The sequence below is a fragment of the Periophthalmus magnuspinnatus genome, chromosome 16 (genome assembly GCF_009829125.3).
Source record: "Periophthalmus magnuspinnatus isolate fPerMag1 chromosome 16, fPerMag1.2.pri, whole genome shotgun sequence".
Classification (NCBI taxonomy): domain Eukaryota; kingdom Metazoa; phylum Chordata; class Actinopteri; order Gobiiformes; family Gobiidae; genus Periophthalmus; species Periophthalmus magnuspinnatus.
The window spans coordinates 2,014,346-2,032,834 of record NC_047141.1 but is presented as its reverse complement, the minus strand read 5'-3'; the positions used below and the strand labels follow the sequence as shown (position 1 = coordinate 2,032,834).

At 43.6% G+C, this 18,489-nt stretch overlaps 1 pseudogene; it reads right to left on the bottom strand.

Annotated features, from left to right (window-relative positions):
• Positions 1 to 18,489, bottom strand: part of LOC117383429 (late histone H2B.L4-like) — a 43,272-nt pseudogene extending 24,783 nt beyond the window's left edge.

Here is an 18,489-nt window from a genome sequence, read left to right as displayed (position 1 = left end):
CTCTCCTCCTCCCCTCCTCCTCTCATTTTCTCCTCTCCTTTTCCTCCCCTCCTCCCCTCGCACCTCTTCCTCTCATCTACTCCTCTCATCCTCATCTCCTCCTTATCTCCCCCTCTCCTCCTCTCAACCCCCCCCCCCCCCCCCCCCCCTCATTTTCTCCTCTCCTTCAGTCCTTATCTTATTTATTATTATTTATTTATTTCACCTCACTTATTTGGGAAAAAGTTACATAACATGGCTTTAAATATTTTCAGTTTGAATGTTTTAAACGTTTGATCCAGACTTCATGTTCTCTCCGTTTTCCTGTGAGTCTCTCCATTCTGTCTCTGGAGAGATGGCCTCACAGCGGGAAGGGCATCCGGCTTAAAAGCTTTGCCAGACGGAGTGAATTGTTGCATTCTGGTAGATAGATTCCGTCAAAGGTGAGCTCTTACTTTTTTGGTAGAGGGTAGATCTCCATGAAGATCAAGTGATGGTATCAGGCCAGATCTGTGGAGAGGCGAGCTCACTTCTTTCAGTGCGTGTGAGTCTCCTGTAGAGTCACACACAGACTCGCGAATCCTGCTTGGGGAATCCGCCTCTTGTGCCTGAACACACACCTCACATAACCCCTTTTCCCCGGGAGCCTCCTCCGTTTCTCAGCACGATGAACAGACCCAGCGTGACTCCGCCCCTGCCGTACCCCAGGCCTCCCTCCGCTCCTGTTGTGCTAATGCTACTGCTAATGCTACCTGGCTGTAGAAAACATGTGCTGTCATCTGAGCGGAGCGCGTATGCCATCCACCCCCCCGAGCGCGAGCTTTAGCGCTGAGATCAATGCTCGCGCTAACAGGAGCTGGCCTCGGATCGCTCTGAAGATAACGCCGTGGAACGATTACGCCGAGCTGTTGTTCTTTTGACGAGCGGCGTCTGATCAAAGCACAGCGCGGGGAAGAGGCGGCCATATTGTCTCCAATGAAATGGAGAAGAAAGAGGTTGAACAAAAGGCTGTGGGAGGTCCGTCAGATCCACACGGAGGAGTTTGAGTTTGAGGCTAAAGTTTACAAAAGGATGACATCATCTGCTCTTAGTGACATCACAGTGTGAAACGTGCTAACTTTTGAATGTAGCTAATTGGCTACAAAGAACAGCTGTGGCAGAGTGGTTAGCATCCTCTGTTCCTTCCTCTCCCTCTCCTCCTCCTGCCTTCCTCTCATTTTCTCCTCTCCTCCTGTCCTCCTCTGCTCCTCCCTTCCTCTGCTCCTCCTCTTTCTCTCTTCCTCCTCATCTCCTCTTCCTCACCTCCTCTGCTCTGCTCTCCTTCTCCTCTCCTCCTCTGCTCCTCTCCTCCTCCTCAGTGTGAATGTGTCAAACACTCCTCCTCTCCTCTCTTCCTCCTCCTCTCCTCTCCTCCTGCCTTCCTCCTCTCCTCCTCCCCTCCTCCTCCTCAGTGTGAATGTGTCAAATGCTCTCCTCCTCTCCTTCTCCTCCTCCCCTTCTCATCGCCTCCTCCTCTCCTCAGTGTGAATGTGTCAAATGCTCTCCTCCTCTCCTCCTCTCGTTCTCCTCCTCCCCTTCTCCTCGCCTCCTCCTCCTCTCCTCCTCCTCTCCTCAGTGTGAATGTGTCAAACACTCTCCTCCTTTTGTCCTCTCCCCTCTTCCTCCTCCTCCTCTCCTCTCCTCATCCCCTCCTCCTCTCCTCTTCCCCTCCTCCTCCTCAGTGTGAATGTGTAAAACACTCCTCCTTTTGTCCTCTCCTCTCTTCCTCCTCCTCTCCTCTCCTCCTGCCCTCCTCCTCTCCTCTTCCCTCCTCCTCCTCCTCAGTGTGAATGTTTCAAACGCTCCTCCGTCTCAGTGGGGATCCTGAGGTTCAGGGAAAGAGGCAGGAGCGGTGGTCCCATCACATCAGGCCTGTTCCAGCAGCAATTTTGAGCCCCGGCGTCGGAGCGGAGCGGGAAAATTACAGTAGTCAGAGGCGAGATGGGCCTGGGATAATGGCGCAGAGGAGCCGGACACACCCACAACGCCACCGAGAGCGAGCGCACGGACTACACACAGGCTGGAGACGAGAAAATACACAATGATAGTCCTCATTTTAAGCCTGTTAAAATGTTGTTTTCTCATCAAAAACAAACCTGAGCAGTGTTTGATTCAGTTACATGAACAGATCCGGCTAATTTAGATCAGATCAGCCACCACCTCATGACATCATCAAGTGGCAATCCCGATGTCCATTCAACTTCAATGAGCAGCAGAAAAACAAAAATACTACAGTTTTTTTAAAGGGGCACTATGCAACTTTTATATCTGAGAGTCGGCCACGTGCTTGTCTCCATGGAGATGTTGAATGATCAGCACTATGGGTTTTACAATTATTATATAGAGTTTAATTGTATCAGTTCTGCTAAAGACAGAACAAAAAAGTTCTTAAATTATTTCAAAGTGTTTGTCCACTGACCCACAGGTTGGCAGTGGGATTCCAGCTTTCACAGATGAATGCTGTCATCGTGTCCTTGGGCAAGACACAATTTAATTTGTGATAACCCAATGCCTAAGTGGACGGGTCAAATACAGACGTTCCCCACAGGGACAGTAATCTACAAACAACTTACAAATGTCTGTCTCTTTTTTTTCTTTTTCCCCATAGACTGTATATATAAATGGACATAGCTAATCTGCTAATCGCCACGTTCCAAACAGGAAGTGATCATGGACGCACTTCTTGCTCCATCTACTCCAATTCACTTTCTGTGTAAAAACTGTCCCCTCTCTCTGTACCTGCTGCTGTCAGACTCATCATTTTGGTCTTAAATGTTCATATTAACCCTCTACATGATCCTGGGGTTTTTATTTCACTATTGTGTCTGTACATCAAGATATGAACATTAATCACAGACAAATCAGGTGCCTTCTTTCCCCAAGGTCAATCTTGTTAGCATTAGCAACAGGTTTGATTGACAGTGTTGCTAAGTGTCCGCTCCCTGCTGAATCATTGCTGTGGGCGGGAAGAGGTGTCCCCTTCAACAACCTCACTCCAGATTGGCTGCAATGATACTCGCGGTCGGAATTCCAAATATAGAATGCAAAGGGAATTAACATGCGGAAAAATCCCTAATGCTACTGAAACATGCCCTGATATGTTTCTGTAAGCATACAGTAGTAATGAATGTGATCTTACTGCAGGAATGCATATGGAGTTTCTGCCTGTGACGCAACAATCCTGGGAAAAAGTGTTTTGTAACGGCTCAAGGGGGATTCATCAGTCATCAATGAAGCGAAGCACAACTCCAGCTACGTGTTTGATGAGGGAGCAATGGTATAACATGGTTGACAGTTCAGAAATATATATATATATATATTAAGTTAAAAAATAATAATCTTACTGTGAGCTGGGTTGCCTCTTCATAGATCTGACCTGTAGCTTGCCCTGCTTAACTCCATGGAGATAAGTTGAAAGCAATATGCATTTTTTTTTAACTAATTTTATCCACCTGAGCCATGGTATTTTATATTTACACATTAAAGTTTAGTTGTTTCATCACGTAGCCATTCTTAAAAGGTTTATGCCAGATGCCCTTCCTCTCCCAACCCGCCTCATGTTTCAGTGTTTTCCATCCGTGCAGTCACTGGCAGTGGCCTTGATGCAGTCTTTTTTTTTTTTTTTTTTTTGTTACTGTGGTTACCAATTTCCCATGTCCCTCCTCTGTCAGCGATGGATGTGTAATAGTGCAGTTCAGGTACAGCTCTGAGGAAAAAACAACTGGTGATGTTTGCAGCGATCGGAGGGGACACTGAGGGGGGCTGGTGGAGTGGAGCGTCTGAGTGAGTGGGACCAAAGCAATCACAGAAGAGGAGAGGAGTTATAGTTAGCTCAGTGTAGCATAAGAGGATTTACAGAGGTGAAGAGAATAGATACAAGCTGCAGAGGAGAAAAGGGAAAACACACAGACAGTATAATGAAGTGGACTGAGTGAGTGTGACGTCACCGCAGCGCCACCGAGGCTAGCAGTTATAGCGGCCAATTTGGAGCAGAGTTACATATTTTTATTCTGACTGCAAGTATCATAGCGACCAAAGAGCCAATCAGGTGCAAGGCTGTTGAAGGTAACGCCCCTTCCTGCCTGCACCACTGGTTTAGCAGGGAACAGGTGCTTAGCAACGCTGTCAATCAAACCTGTTGCTAATGCTAACAAGATTTACCTCGGGGAAAGAAGGCGCCTGATTTGTCTGTTATTAATGTTCATATCTTGATTTACAGACACAATAGTGAAAAAAGCCAGGATCATGTAGAGGGTTAATACGAACATTTAAGACCAAAATGAGTCTGACAGCAGCAGTAACAGAGAAAGCGGACACAGTTTTTTGATCATTTCCTGCTTGGAACGCAGCAACTAGCAGGTTAGCTACGGTATGTCCATTTATATTTAAAGTCTGCGGTTCTAAAACATGAGATGCCAAAGCAAAAGTAGTGAAGAGCACGTTTAAAGGTCAAGAACAACAGAAATAATAAATGTGTTCTTTAAATACTTGCTAGATGCCGTACTGTGGAACATCACTCCAGGCACAGCAACAGTCCTCTCTCTGTCCCAGTTGTACCTGAACTGCACTGCTTCTATTTACACATCCATCGCAAAGTGCTGACAGAGGAGGCACGCAGGAAATTGGTAACCACAGTAACAAAAAAAAAAAAAAAAAAGAAAAGTATTTGATGAAGGCAGCGGTGTCGGTGGCTCAAGTGAAGCACCTCTCTGGGTCAAACAATTTACTGTTGTGAGGTTTTTCTCCAGCGCTTTATGTCCTGATACGTTACATGTGGAAATTACAAACTCAAGGGCCGATGCTGGAGACAGATGAACCAGAACACACCTCGAGGAGAAACACAAAGATGAACCAGAACACACCTCGAGGAGAAACACAACGATGAACCAGAACACACCTCGAGGAGAAACACAAAGAGGAACCAGAACACACCTCGAGGAGAAACACAAAGATGAACCAGAACACACCTCGAGGAGAAACACAACGATGAACCAGAACACACCTCGAGGAGAAACACAACGATGAACCAGAACACACCTCGAGGAAGAAACACAACGATGAACCAGAACACACCTCGAGGAGAAACACAACGATGAACCAGAACACACCTTGAGGAGAAACACAAAGAGGAACCAGAACACACCTCGAGGAGAAACACAGAGGAACCAGAACACATCTCGAGATGTGATTGGACTCCTCCTCTGCCCTGACTCTGAGGCTACAGGGACGACACAATATCTGTGAAGGACTGTGACTCCTGAGCGTGGAAATGACTAAAGAAATTGACTCTATACTCGTGATAATAAAAAGCCTCTTTCTTTTGACAGTAGAATGTTGTTTTCCACATTAAATGCTTGTACTTACTTTTATATTCCCTTATATTTTAAACCATAGAAATATCCAAGATCCGTCACTCATTTGTCTCCATGGAGTATCTAGTTTCAATACTAGTTTTAGTATCGATTAGGATCTGATTTTTGATATTTTCTATATAAAGTATTTTTCCCAAATGCAAACAGTCTGACCGGCCACTAGGGAGATTCAACAAATAAATAATCAAAAATAAATAACCAATAAACCCTCTTGTTTTCAGTGTTACAGTAAACTTAGGACTGAAGTGATTTTGTAGGTTTTATGCCAGATGCCCTTCCGCTACATCTCTGGAGCAATGTGACTAGATAAAGCTTGTAGTGATGGGAGGGCATCTGGCAGAATCAGCATGAAACTGGTCACCATGGCAATGTCTCTCAGCTGATGAGAACCAAATTTTAAGGGAGAAACACAAAATTGCTTTAGACTAGAATGTTCCAAAGTACAACATTAAACCTATCTACCTCCCTGGAGATAAAACATCAGGCCAAGCTACAGGTCAGATCTGTGGAAGGGCCCACTCACTGCACAAATGCTTTTAAATGTATTTAAAGAAATCTCAGATAGGTTCAACGCCATAATGTGGAACCTTCAGGGCAAAGCAATAACATCTCCATGGAGATGGTCAGTTCTGGACCCTCCATTTACAGTGGATCACACCTGGACGACGACTACACAGACCCCAATAGAAAAGTTACACATTGCACCTTTTTTCTTTCTCATTCCCAGCCTCTCCACACTGACCTGTGTAATTCCCAGGGGCAGCAGAGGCAGTGGAGGCGGCGGAGGCGGTGGAGGTGGTGGAGGTGGTGTTGGACTTTCCCGAGTGCAGTGAAGGCGTCGCGTGTATATTTCATGTGCTGCTTACTCAGACCAGGTTAATTTTGAATGTGCTCCTGTGGGAGCGCTAAGTGCTCTCCAGATGTCACTTAAAGCTCCATTAGCAGCACCGCCCAGTTCTCAACTACGACTAAAACAGCCACGCTTTAAACCTGCTGCAAATACGAGCAGACAGGCTGTAAACATGAGACTTTTTATAAATAAAGACACTGTAAACACAAGAGTGTGGCAGATAAACCTCTGTTTGGCTTCATCAGCTCAAAAATGAGGACCATGGAAACGCTCAGTTTTGTGTTTTGTCTCTTTAATTGGCTGTAAAAGTAATAAAGCACTGTACTCGAGTATACATTTGGGATCCAGAACACACTTTACAAGGATGTGAGTCTGGTCATTGGTCAGATTGCCGTGAATGACAGTTGGATTAGCCAATCAGGGACAAGTATGGTCAGTTTTTATCTGAAAAAAAAAAAAAAATGAAAAAAATCTCACAGAGGCTGAAAAACATGGCAGGTTTCTGCAGAATCACTGAGCGAAGCCTAAACTGTTAATCTGAGGTGAAAAAAATGTGTTTTTATTTGTAAGTCACAGGTGACCAATGAGCTCCTTTGTTTCCCCTTTGTCACTGGAGTGGTCCCTCACTATATCACAGTTCACCTTTTGCATTTTTGCTGTTTCACAGATTTTTTTATTTATTTATTTATTTTTTTGGTGCTATTTCACATGCTTTTTTATAGTGTATGAGCATGCATTATGTTCTGTGGGACTGTAGACCAGGGGTCACCAATGTTTTTGAAACTGAGAGCTACTTCACAGACACTTTGCCTAATGAAGGGGGACCAGTTTGATACACTCTGCTGAACATTTAGTCAGTTTGCCTGTAGTTATATATTATTAATAATGATAAATGATAATCATCTATTTGAAGACACTGATCATGGCAATGATTTCTCACAATTGTCAACAATGAACAAGGTGAGAAACAGATATCAATATTCAGCAATTGTTACATTTTCAGATGACATTTACATCCCTACATCTCATAGGAAAAGTGTCCCATTTTCACGAACCACTGACAAAAACATAAACTATGTTGCACCATGTTTTACAAACATTTTCAATTATGTAATGTTAAAGAAAAATCAACTTACATATTTTAAATAAATCTCAGTTGCTTTTTGTGATTTTTTATTTATTTATTTTTTCTGCCCGTAGTGCGCCTCCTGCTGGGGAGTTAGCATGGAGCTTTTGAGAGTGTCCCTCCACATTGTGCTGCTTTGCCGTCGCCACAGTCGCCGCAGATGAGACACACGCAGGTTTCTTTTACAGTCATAAAATTTGTTGTGTTATTTCTGCCATGTTTTTGGGATAAACTGTATTCAGCACATCTTCACAGCGCTCGCTAGTGGAGCACTGGTTTTGTCACGCGCACAATACTGACCTTTGAACTGAGTAGGTCAGAGTTCACCTTAACTTTTCTAAACTTCATTTAAAATAAACATATTTTTAAGGTATTGTTATTTTTAAATCTATATAAATGCAAGGTAGATAAAAAAAAAAAAAGCAGAATAAAATTTAATTTTAAATGCTGCTCATTAGCGAGTTGTGCTGTTTTTAAAAATGGCCTGCGGGCGACTCATGTAGGGCTTGGGGGTGACCTGGTGCCTGCAGGCACTGTGTTGGTGACTTCTGCTGTAGACCATTGTCCATCAGTCTCCTCCGTGCCGTGTCTCCTGTACAGTACAGAATGTGTTCAGACAAATTTACATAAATGTTGGATCTCAGTGTGACTCTGAAGTGCTGTATGTTTGCAAGTTTTCTCCCAACAAAACCCACAATGTTGAAGAAACGTTCATCTCCAACAAATTTCAGAAATGCTTTGGACTTCAGTGTTTCTCTGCACGGAGAGACACCTCTGTGGATACCACTGGAGCAGAGGCACAAGAACAACACATTTAAAGAGAACATCGAGGAAGAGGGATATAATATACGAAGGTTTGAACTTTGAGAGTGTTTAAACAGGAGAGAAATGTGAAAAAATGTTAATGCCTGTGTGAGAAAAGTGTATAAAGTGTGTGGTGAGGGGTAACCAGGGACCACTGTATTGTCCATTTATCCTATACTTGAAAAAAAGTTCACCCAAAGCCCTGAAATGTTCTGGTGACGACAACGAGACAAAATGGTTGTCTTGTTCTAATGCAGGGGTCTCCAGCCATAGCCTAAGAGCTGCCAGTCGCTCTCCACCTCCTTCCAGGTAACTCAGCAAGGGATTTCTGGATTATACGTGTTGTGTTGAATAACACAAATGTGGTTAATTACAAGACTGGTATCGCACTAATATATGGATAATAGTTCGTCTTGTATGGACATCTAACTGTACTCCATCTAAGGCTTGATGTGCCTCTTATATTTACTCAATATCTTGTGAAAGCTAAAATTAGTAGCTCTCATCATTTTGGTTTTGTAAAAGTAGCTCTCTGGAGGAAAAAGGTTGGAGGCCCATGTTCTAATGTTTATAAGTTGGCATCATTTCTCTGTAAACCTGGAAGAAACGAGTCCGTTGGTGTTTGTAACTCATGTCTGGCAGCTGGCCTATTGGATTTTATTGTATTTTGTTAATAGTGTCTTATAAACCCATTAAAGGGCTTGGCATTTTTGGCATGCAAGACACAATAATAAAATAGATTCATTCATTCATGTATTTTATTAACATCATCTACGCACATGGAAGGGATGCACAGTAAGTGGTCACCACCACTTCAGCTATGGACAAAATTGGTAATTGGCTCCGACACTAAATATTAATAAAACAATTGGTATGTATTTTACCAAAACTCACAGAATTAAAGATATGCACAGCATCCTTGTTAACTGAGTAAAAATAAAAAAACAATAATGTGGCCCACGACAAAGTAAAGGTATGACTGTTTTAAAATGTCAGTTTATCATCAGATACACAGTTAAACAGCCATTTTTTCATATCTATGCAAATCCATATGCAATATTTGTAACTGGAATAGATAATAAATATAGAAACGGTTATTTAACAAGATTCAAAAGTAGTTGCATTTATTTTACATTAAATTTGGTTACATTTAGTGACATTTATCTTACAGTTGGTTACATCTGGCCCTTTGAGAGCAACTATTTTGTTGATGTGGCCCTTTCTGAAAATGAGTTTGACACCTTGGACCAGACTTTGTCTTTCAAAAAGCATATATAGAAAGTACGCTACTCAATCTGATACAACATCTCATCCCTAAGACACTCGAGGAACAGCCTGACAGTAGAGGGCGCTCTCACATATTTCAATGCCATGATGATCTCACACACTTAAACCTCTCAGATCCATCTACATCAGGCATGTCCAAACTGTGGCTCGGGGGCCAAATACGGCCCTCAGACCAATTTTTCTTGGCCCTCAAGCTTTCAGGTGAATTGGCCCATATTACCTTAAACAGTACATTTTACTGTATATTTCTGAAAATCTACTCTAACAAGCCCATATCAAATATTTAATGTGTCCTGTGAGGATGTAAACATGAATAAAGGTCTAGTGGTTCAGTTTAACTTGTAATAAACACACATATTTGAAGTATTCACTGTACTGGCGACCAGTCTGTGGCCCTCAATCGGCCCTCAGCTTTGTCTGTGTTTTTATATGTGGCCCTTAATGAGAAAGGTTTGGACACCCCTGATCTACATCCATCTTTGCTCAGTCGCCTTTTCATTTCAAACCATCAGACAGAGAATCAGCTCCAGACTCCAGAAATGTTTTAGATAATCAAACTTGTCCACATCAGTCTAGTGCATTTGTAATATTCTGTCTCACTGTAAAAACCTGCACATAATTAATATTTTTAATTGGTTTGGACTGTGGGAAACATACTGTACTGGACATGAGGACATTTATTGTGTTTTCCTGCTAATGTGAATGATGAACTGTTTGTCTTATAAAGTAAATAATCATATTGAAATGTGTATTTTAATGTGTGTTCACCTGCACAGGGACTGCAGAGGGAAAGCAGCAGCAGCTAAATCAGGTGTCAATTATCTCTTCTTTTGTAAGATGAATGAATTTTTACATGGTTCCTGACAAACAAAGAATAAAGAAAGAAGAAAGAAAGAACTTTGCTAAAGTTTTTTATTCTATATTTCATGATTTTGTAATAAACTAAACCAAAAGAACATGCAGAGTTGTTTTTCTCCGGTGTGACCGCAGACACATCTTTCCCATATCAGTCTGAATGCTACGTGTGTTAGCAGAGTTAGCACATTGTCGCGGCTCATGTACAAAGCGCTAACCGTTCAGGGAGAGCAGTGGATTTCACAGTTGCCGTGGCACTTAAACGCTCGCCGTGTGGGAGGGAGCTTTTAATAATTCCTGGCATTGATTCTGAAACAGCTTTGAATCACGGCTTCATGTTTTCAGGGAATAACAATTAATTTTCCGAGTTGATTGATGTCGGCAAAAAACTCATTTCGCCCCACAGGAAAACGGAAATATCTCCAGCATGTTTCTGCGGCAACCTACATTTTACACTGGTTCTAATCCAATTAGAAGCTGCCTGTGTGCTGCCTGCGCGAGGATAAGGCTCTGCTGTTGGATCAGGGAACATCTAATGCTCCAAATGACAAACGCTGCTAAAAATATGGAGAAGAAACAGCAGGCTTCATATAGAGGATGGGCTCACACACGAGGCTCTGCTGGAGGATTTTGAATGTTTAAGAACCAGAACGTACAACAGAAATATGAAGAATTATGACATTTTTAGAGAGTTCCTCATTGGATCAGTTGTAGTCGCTCTGGAATGTTCTGCTAATGCGGATAACTCCAGACCACAGACTGTACAGTATTTATGAATGGACAGAGCTAACCTGTTAGCCGCAGTAATCCAAATAAGAAATGATCATGGGCGCACTTCTGCCTCCATCAACTCTGGCTCCAATTCTCTTTCTGTGTAAAATCTGTGTCCCCTCTCTGTAACTGCTGCTGTCAGACTCGTCATTTTGGTCTTAAATGTTCGTATTAACCCGCTTTACGTGATCCTGGGGTTTTTATTTCACTATTGTGTCTGTAAATCAAGATATGAACATTGATAACAGACAAATCAAGCGCCTCCTTTCCCTGAGGTCACTCCCACTCACGTTAGCAACAGGTTTGACTGACAGTGTTGCTAAGCGTTGTGGGCGAGAAGGGGCGTTACCTTCAACAGCCTCGCTCCAGAGAGGAGAGGAGGGAGACAGAGGAGGGAGGGAGGAAGAGAGGAGGGAGGGAGAAGAAGGGAGGGAGAGGGAGGAGGAAGAAGGAAGAGAAGCAGTGAGGGGAGTCATTTTGGACAAGGTCAGAACTGCAGACTCAGAGACAGAATGAGAAAAAAAAACATCCAGAAAATCACATAGTCTGATTTTTTATTAATTTAATTGCAAATTTTGGTGGAAAATAAGTATTTGGTTGATAACAAAAGTTCATCTCAATACTTTGTTACATACCATTTGTGGGCAATGACAGAGGTCAAATGTTTTCTGTGAGTCTCCACAAGGTTTTCACACACTGTTTCTTGTAGTTTGGTCCATTCCTCCTGCAGATCTCCTCTAGAGCAGTGATGTTTTGGGGCTGTCACTGGGCAACACGGACTTTCAACTCCCTCCAAAGATTTTCTATGGGGTTGAGATCTGGAGACTGGCTAGGCCACTCCGGGACCTTTAAATGCTTCTTACAAAGTCACTCCTTCATAGCCCAGGTGGGGTGTTTGGGATCATTTTCATGCTGAAAGACCCAGCCACGTTTAATCTTCAATGCCCTTGATGATGGAAGGAGGTTTTCACTCAAAATCTCATGATAGATGGTCCCATTCATTCTTTCCTTTACACGCATCAGTCATCCTGGTCCCTTTGCAGAAAAACAGCTCCAAAGCATTATGTTTCCACCCCCATGCTTCACAGTAGGTATGGTGTTCTTTGGATGAAACTCAGCATTCTTTCTCCTCCAAAGAGGACAAGTTGCGTTTTATCAAAAAGTTCTATTTTGGTTTCATCTGACCATATGACATTCTCCCAATCCTCTTCTGGATCATCCAAATGCTCTCTAGCAAACTTCAGACGGGCCTGGACATGTACTGGCTTAAGCAGGGGGACACGTCTGGCACTGGCGTCATTGTGTGTTACTGATGGTAGCCTTTGTGACTTTGGTCCCAGCTCTCTGCAGGTCATTCGCTAGTCCCCCCCGTGTGGTTCTGGGCTTTTTGCTCATCGTTCTTGTGATCATTTTGACCCCACGGGGTGAGATCTTGAGTGGAGCCCCAGATCGAGGGAGATTATCAGTGGTCTTGTATGTTTTCCATTTTCTAGTAATTGCTCCCACAGTTGATTCCTTCACACCAAGCTGCACCTATTGCAGATTCAGCCTTCGGGGCCTGGTGCAGGTCTGCAGTTTTGTCTCTGGTGTCCTTTGACAGGTCTTTGGTCTTGGCCATAGTGGAGTTTGGAGTCTGACTGTTTGAGGTTGTGGACAGGTGTCTTTTATACTGATAACGAGTTCAAACAGGTGCCACAGGCAACGAGTGGAGGACAGAGCAGCCTCTGAGAAAAGAAGTTACAGGTCTGTGAGAGACACAAATCTTGTTTGTTTGTAGATGACCAAAGATTTATTTTACCAAGGAATTTACCTATTAATTCATTAAAAATGCTACAATGTGATTTCCTGGATTCTTTCTCCCCATTCTGTCTCTCTGAGTGTATCTATGATGAAAATTACAGGCCTCTCTCATCTTTTTAAGTTGGACAACTTGCATAATTGGTGGCTGAATAAATGCTGGGCCTGGCTGCTCCTGGATCACTCCTCTCCTCGCAGATGTTTTTGGCTCCTCTTGTTGTTGCAGATGTGTGTGGCTCTTCTTGTGGTTCTTTTTGTGGCTCCTTTTGTGGCTCCTCTTGTTGTGTGTGGGCCTGGTTGCTCCTGGATCACTCTTCTCGCAGATGTTTTTGGCTCCTCTTGTTGTTGCAGATGTGTGTGGCTCCTCTTGTGGCTGCTGTTGTGGCTCCTCTTGTGTGGCTCCTCTTGTCGTGTGTGGGCCTGGTTGCTCCTGGATCACTCCTGTCCTTCTTGCAGATGTTTTTGGCTCCTCTTGTTCTTGCAGATGTGTGTGGCTCCTCTTGTAGCTGCTCTTGTGGCTCCTCTTGTGGCTCCTCTTGTCGTGTGTGGGCCTGGTTGCTCCTGGATCACTCCTGTCCTTCTTGCAGATGTTTTTGGCTCCTCTTGTTGTTGCAGATGTGTGTGGCTCTTCTTGTGGTTCTTTTTGTGGCTCCTCTTGTGGCTCCTCTTGTCGTGTGTGGGCCTGGTTGCTCCTGGATCACTCCTCTCCTTCTCGCAGACGTGACTGATCCTCTTTCTCGCTCTAGCAGTTTTATTATGCTGATGAGCTGTGCCTCCTAATGGAAAACCCATTAGAGTAAATATATGCAAATAAAATGCCCCATTCTTCGCCGTGTTTGTGGCCCAAGGCTCAGATAAAGAGCTGTGATGTTTTCACACAGGCCATTACGGCTCCGCACACATTACGGCTCCACGCACATTACGGCTCCGCACACACAGGTTCACGAGGTGTTTATGAGGAACTTTCAAACTCAGCGTCGTCTCAACTTCCGATGCCTCAAACGTGTGCCATCTCGAGAATGAGCCGTAACCTGCCGTCTGGAGATAAACCTGTTCTTTTATTTGATGTTTTAAATGGGGATGTTCGATATATCGGTCTCTGTGACGCCCAGGGGTTTTCACAAATGCCCCAGATTGAAACTTTATCAGATATTTGAAAACAATATTATTTCCTCTGGAGCATTTCTGGCGTTGGGCCTAGCGTCTGCTCTTCTTCATGGAGATGTTGCTTTGTTCCACAGTATGGCATGAATCTTAACATTACAGTGTTCTCTGGTTTATCGCAGGGGTTACATTGAAGAAAATTAACCCGCAGTTGGCGAAATACGCAAAGTAGTCAGCTTTATTTTTTACAATTATTAAATATGTTTTAAGTCTGTAAAACCCCTCAACACACACTTTATACACTTTTCTCAGACAGGCATTAACATTTTCTCACATTTCACGTAAAACATTCTCAAAGTTCAAACCTTTGTAGATTTAAAAAAATAAGCACATTATTATAGAACAAAACAAAATACTATACTGTATTGAAAATAAAAATGGCAGCATTTAGAAATATTGTAACAAATTAAATTTTAATGATCACCCTACGAGTTTGGACACATAAGAAATGATTAATAGGCATATTTCACAGTTCCTCTGACCACACCTCTTCATCCCGGCGCCTCTCCACTGTAGTGTCTTGTGGAGGTGTCTTTTTCCGAGTGAAGAACATAGTTAGTCTCCGTGCAGAGAAACACTTTTGAGTCCAAAGCGTTTCTGAAATTTGTCAAACCAGCCCTTACTGGTTAAATGGGCTTGGTACTGAGTGAAAAGGATTCGTCGATGGCCTGGGCTCCACATCATCCTGCTCCTCGTCGTGAATGTCATTGCTGTCAGGAAAGGTTTCATAAAGTGTTTTAGCTTTTGTGCAGATGATGTTGGTGTCCAGCATAATGTTCTTTTTCCTGCAGTCACTGATCCACAAAGCTGAAGCAGACTCCATCCTTACGATGGTCTTGTTGTAGTTACACGCTTTTTTCATCCTTGTTAAAACTTATTGCTGCTGTTGTACTTATGTCATTTTCCTCCTTCTTTATGTGACGAACCGAAGATTCATTTATTCCGTAATGGCGCCCCCTACAGTCGCAGAACTTCTACCTTCCCTCAACACGCCCAGAAGTCCAACTTTTTCTGTGATGGTTAGCATCTTCCTCGGCTTTTGGGCGTAGGCGTAGGCGCCTTTGTCGGTGCAGAACGTTTCATCGACATTGTGGGTTTTGTCGGAGAGAAAGCTTGCAAATATACAGCACTTCAGAGTCACACTGTGATCCAACATTTATGTAAATTTGTCTGGACACATTCTGTACTGTACAGGAGACACGGCACGGAGGAGACTGAGGGACAGTGGTCTACTTAGCCAATCAGGACGCAGAACACAATGCACGTTCACACACTAAAAAAGCATGCAAAATTGCACACACAAAAAATCCACGAAACAGAGAGGCCCCAAAAAGGTGAAACGCAATATAGCAAGAGAACCAATGTAATTGCAGACAAGACTTGAAAAACATGTATTTTTACTGTGATCTGATTTGCCTCTCCACAGACCTGACCTGTAACTTGGCTTAATGTCATCACTTACTTGTCACCATGTTTAATGCTGTGCCACCTATGTTTCTGAGGAGGTAACAGCGTTAGAACGTGAATTAAAGCTCATAAAGAGCTCTTTTGTGTAATATCGGACCTTTAAGAATAATCTTGAGGTCCCTGTAAAACTCCGCGCACTTCGCTGACTGTGGAGAGCAGGAGCCATCGTGTCAGAGTTATAACATGAGCCAAGCTAGCGCTAAATGTTGCATCAGACTGTACTGGAGCGTGCAGGAATCAGGTTTAAAGATGGAGCAGGTAATGTTTGAAGAGCCTCACACTCTGGTCTCTGATGCATTATTAATATCACTGTCCATGTGTCAGGACGCCATTTTAGCCTGCGCCAAAAACCTCACAACGTCTGGCCTTTTCAAGGACTTCTGAGAGGAACCGGATCAAATAAACCTGAAGAAAAGAATGCTCTGGACTGAGACGTTGGGTGAGAGGTGGAGGGTTTTAAAAGTACACTATGTAACTTTTCTAGAGGAGGTAAAAGTGAAATTTATTTATGTATTTATTTTTTATCTTTATTTATACAGGGGGACCCAAAGAGACAGTTGAGCTCTCTTTTTCATGGCCCTGTTTAAAATACAACACAAACCGAAAAAACAGTCAATACAAATAAGTCCATATAAAACATCAATAACAAGTGCAGGTGTGTGTATAAAAGTTTGTTATCAGATTATTAAATTGCAATTGTGTCACCAATGTGTCCAGTTTTGCTTTTCCTTGGAGCATATTCCATATTTGTGAAGCAAAACAGCTAAAAGCCTCTTTCCCATCTCAACGTGAACATTGTAGGAGTGAAAACGTTTGGCTGCTCATCCAAGCCATCGTCTTTGCTCCTTACAACTACGACCATGAGTTGTGTTTTGTTTCATTCACACATGTTTGAGTAACACTTTATTATTAGTCTGTTACATCTCCAAACCTCAAAATGCTCTGTTCCACCTTGTGATGTCATGAAGTGTTTGTTTTCAAGTTAACAGCTCCTTTTACCTTTAGATCAGTAGAGATTGGCAATTCCAGAACATGCAAACTCCCAGGGACCTTCTTGCTGTGAGGTGAAAGTGCTAGCCTCGTAGTTTCTGCACTTGTGGAGAGGTGACTCTGCTTACAAGCACAATTTAGCTTTTTTTTTGAACCAATAAAACACTTGAATAAATGCAAGATTAATACATTTAATTTCAAACTGTGGAACATTCACGGCAAAGCACCAACATCTCACAGCAGGTGGCAAACCCTCCACTAGAAAAGTTACATAATGCACTTTTAAATCCTGATTCTGTGGCTAAACACACAGCTGTACTCAAACAAATGCACTTTTACATCTCTTTAAACCACTCCACTAGAAAAGTTACATAATACACCTTTAAATTTGGAGAACGTGATGATTTTGTGGCTGAAATGAACCTCTGACTCTAAAACCACATGTGCACAGCTGCTCTTAAACAAACATCTCTGAGACTGGCCTCTGACAGACGAGCCGCTCGCTCTCAACACTCAATGTATTTACACATTAGAGATCCCGCTGTGGCGATTCCCATCATGCACCTGGCTCGGCACCCCATTACGGAGGGGCGGCCGGTCCAATCCCCCAAGGACAAGGCAAATGTTAGCTTGATGACGGCCACGTGCTGTGCTGTTTGCATTCTGATAGTGTAATGAAGGCTAGGCGCTGTTAGCGTTGTTGGCGTTGTTGGCGTTGTTAGCGTTCCATTAGCCTGATGGAGTTTAGCAGCTGTGGAGACGCTTGTGTCGTGTGAGAAGACCAGAGCCAGAGAGGGCAGAGTGGGCACAAATCACTCACAACATCTTTAGGCCAATTAAAGCTTAAAGACGGGTTATTATCTGCCGTCAGCGCCAACCTCTGAGCCTGATCCTGCTCCAAGACCCATCGCTGCCATTTGGACTCGTTTTGTGCCAACATGGATCCCGCTCCAAGTAAATCCTCCAGCGGAGAGTCTGCAGGATACTCATGTCGTCTTTATATGAAGTGACTGAACCAGCGGAGGGTGAAAGTCTGACTCCAGCCTCTAAGTGGCGCTGTGCTTGAGATCTCTACATTACTTCAGATGGTTTACGTGTGTTTATGAAATGTGATGTATAAAGTGGATTTACAATGTAAATCCACTTTATGTGCGTAGAATAAAGGTCAAAGCACTAAGCCTCACAAACCACATTCATACAAAGGCAAGGCTGGTCTGAATGTCTTGCTAAAGGGCACAGCAGCAGGATGAGCTCAGAGTAGAGCTACTGCTCCTCCAGGTTGAGAGGAGGAGGGAGGAGGCCCCGGGGAAGACCCAGGACATGCTGGAGGGACTATGTCTTTCGACTGGCCTGGGAACACTTTGGGGTGAGGGGAGTCTGGGAGTCCCTGCTTAGATTGATGCCCCCGTGACCTGGACCTGGATAAGAGGAAGAACATGGATGAATGGATGTTTGTGAAGAGATGCTCACAGGAAGAACATGGTTTTCAAGGCTTTTAGTGAAGCCTGATGTAACACCATGATCATCTGAATAAATGAAATGAATAGCTCTCATTGAGTCAAGCAGGAGCCACCCACACAAGAAAAGAAACAGACACAACTACGGACTGTATATATAAATGAGCATGATTATGAACATTAAACATTAATAACAGACAAATCAGGCGCCTTCTTTCCCTGAGATCACTCATGCTAACGTTAGCAACAGGTTTGAGTGACAGCGTTGCTAAGCACAAAAAAAGGCACCGCTGGTTAAGCAGAGAGGGGGCGGGAAGGGGCGTTACCTTCAACAGCCTTGCTCTGGATTGGCTCTTTTGTTTATATGATACTTGCCACTATAACTGTTCCGAACGCTGCCACCACGGTCCACACCTCTGCCGCCGCCGCCCACATCTCTGTCGCCGCCGCCCACATCTCTGTCGCCGCCGCCCACTTTTCTGCCGCCGCCTCCCACACCTCTGCCGCCGTCACCCACTCCTCTGCCGCCAT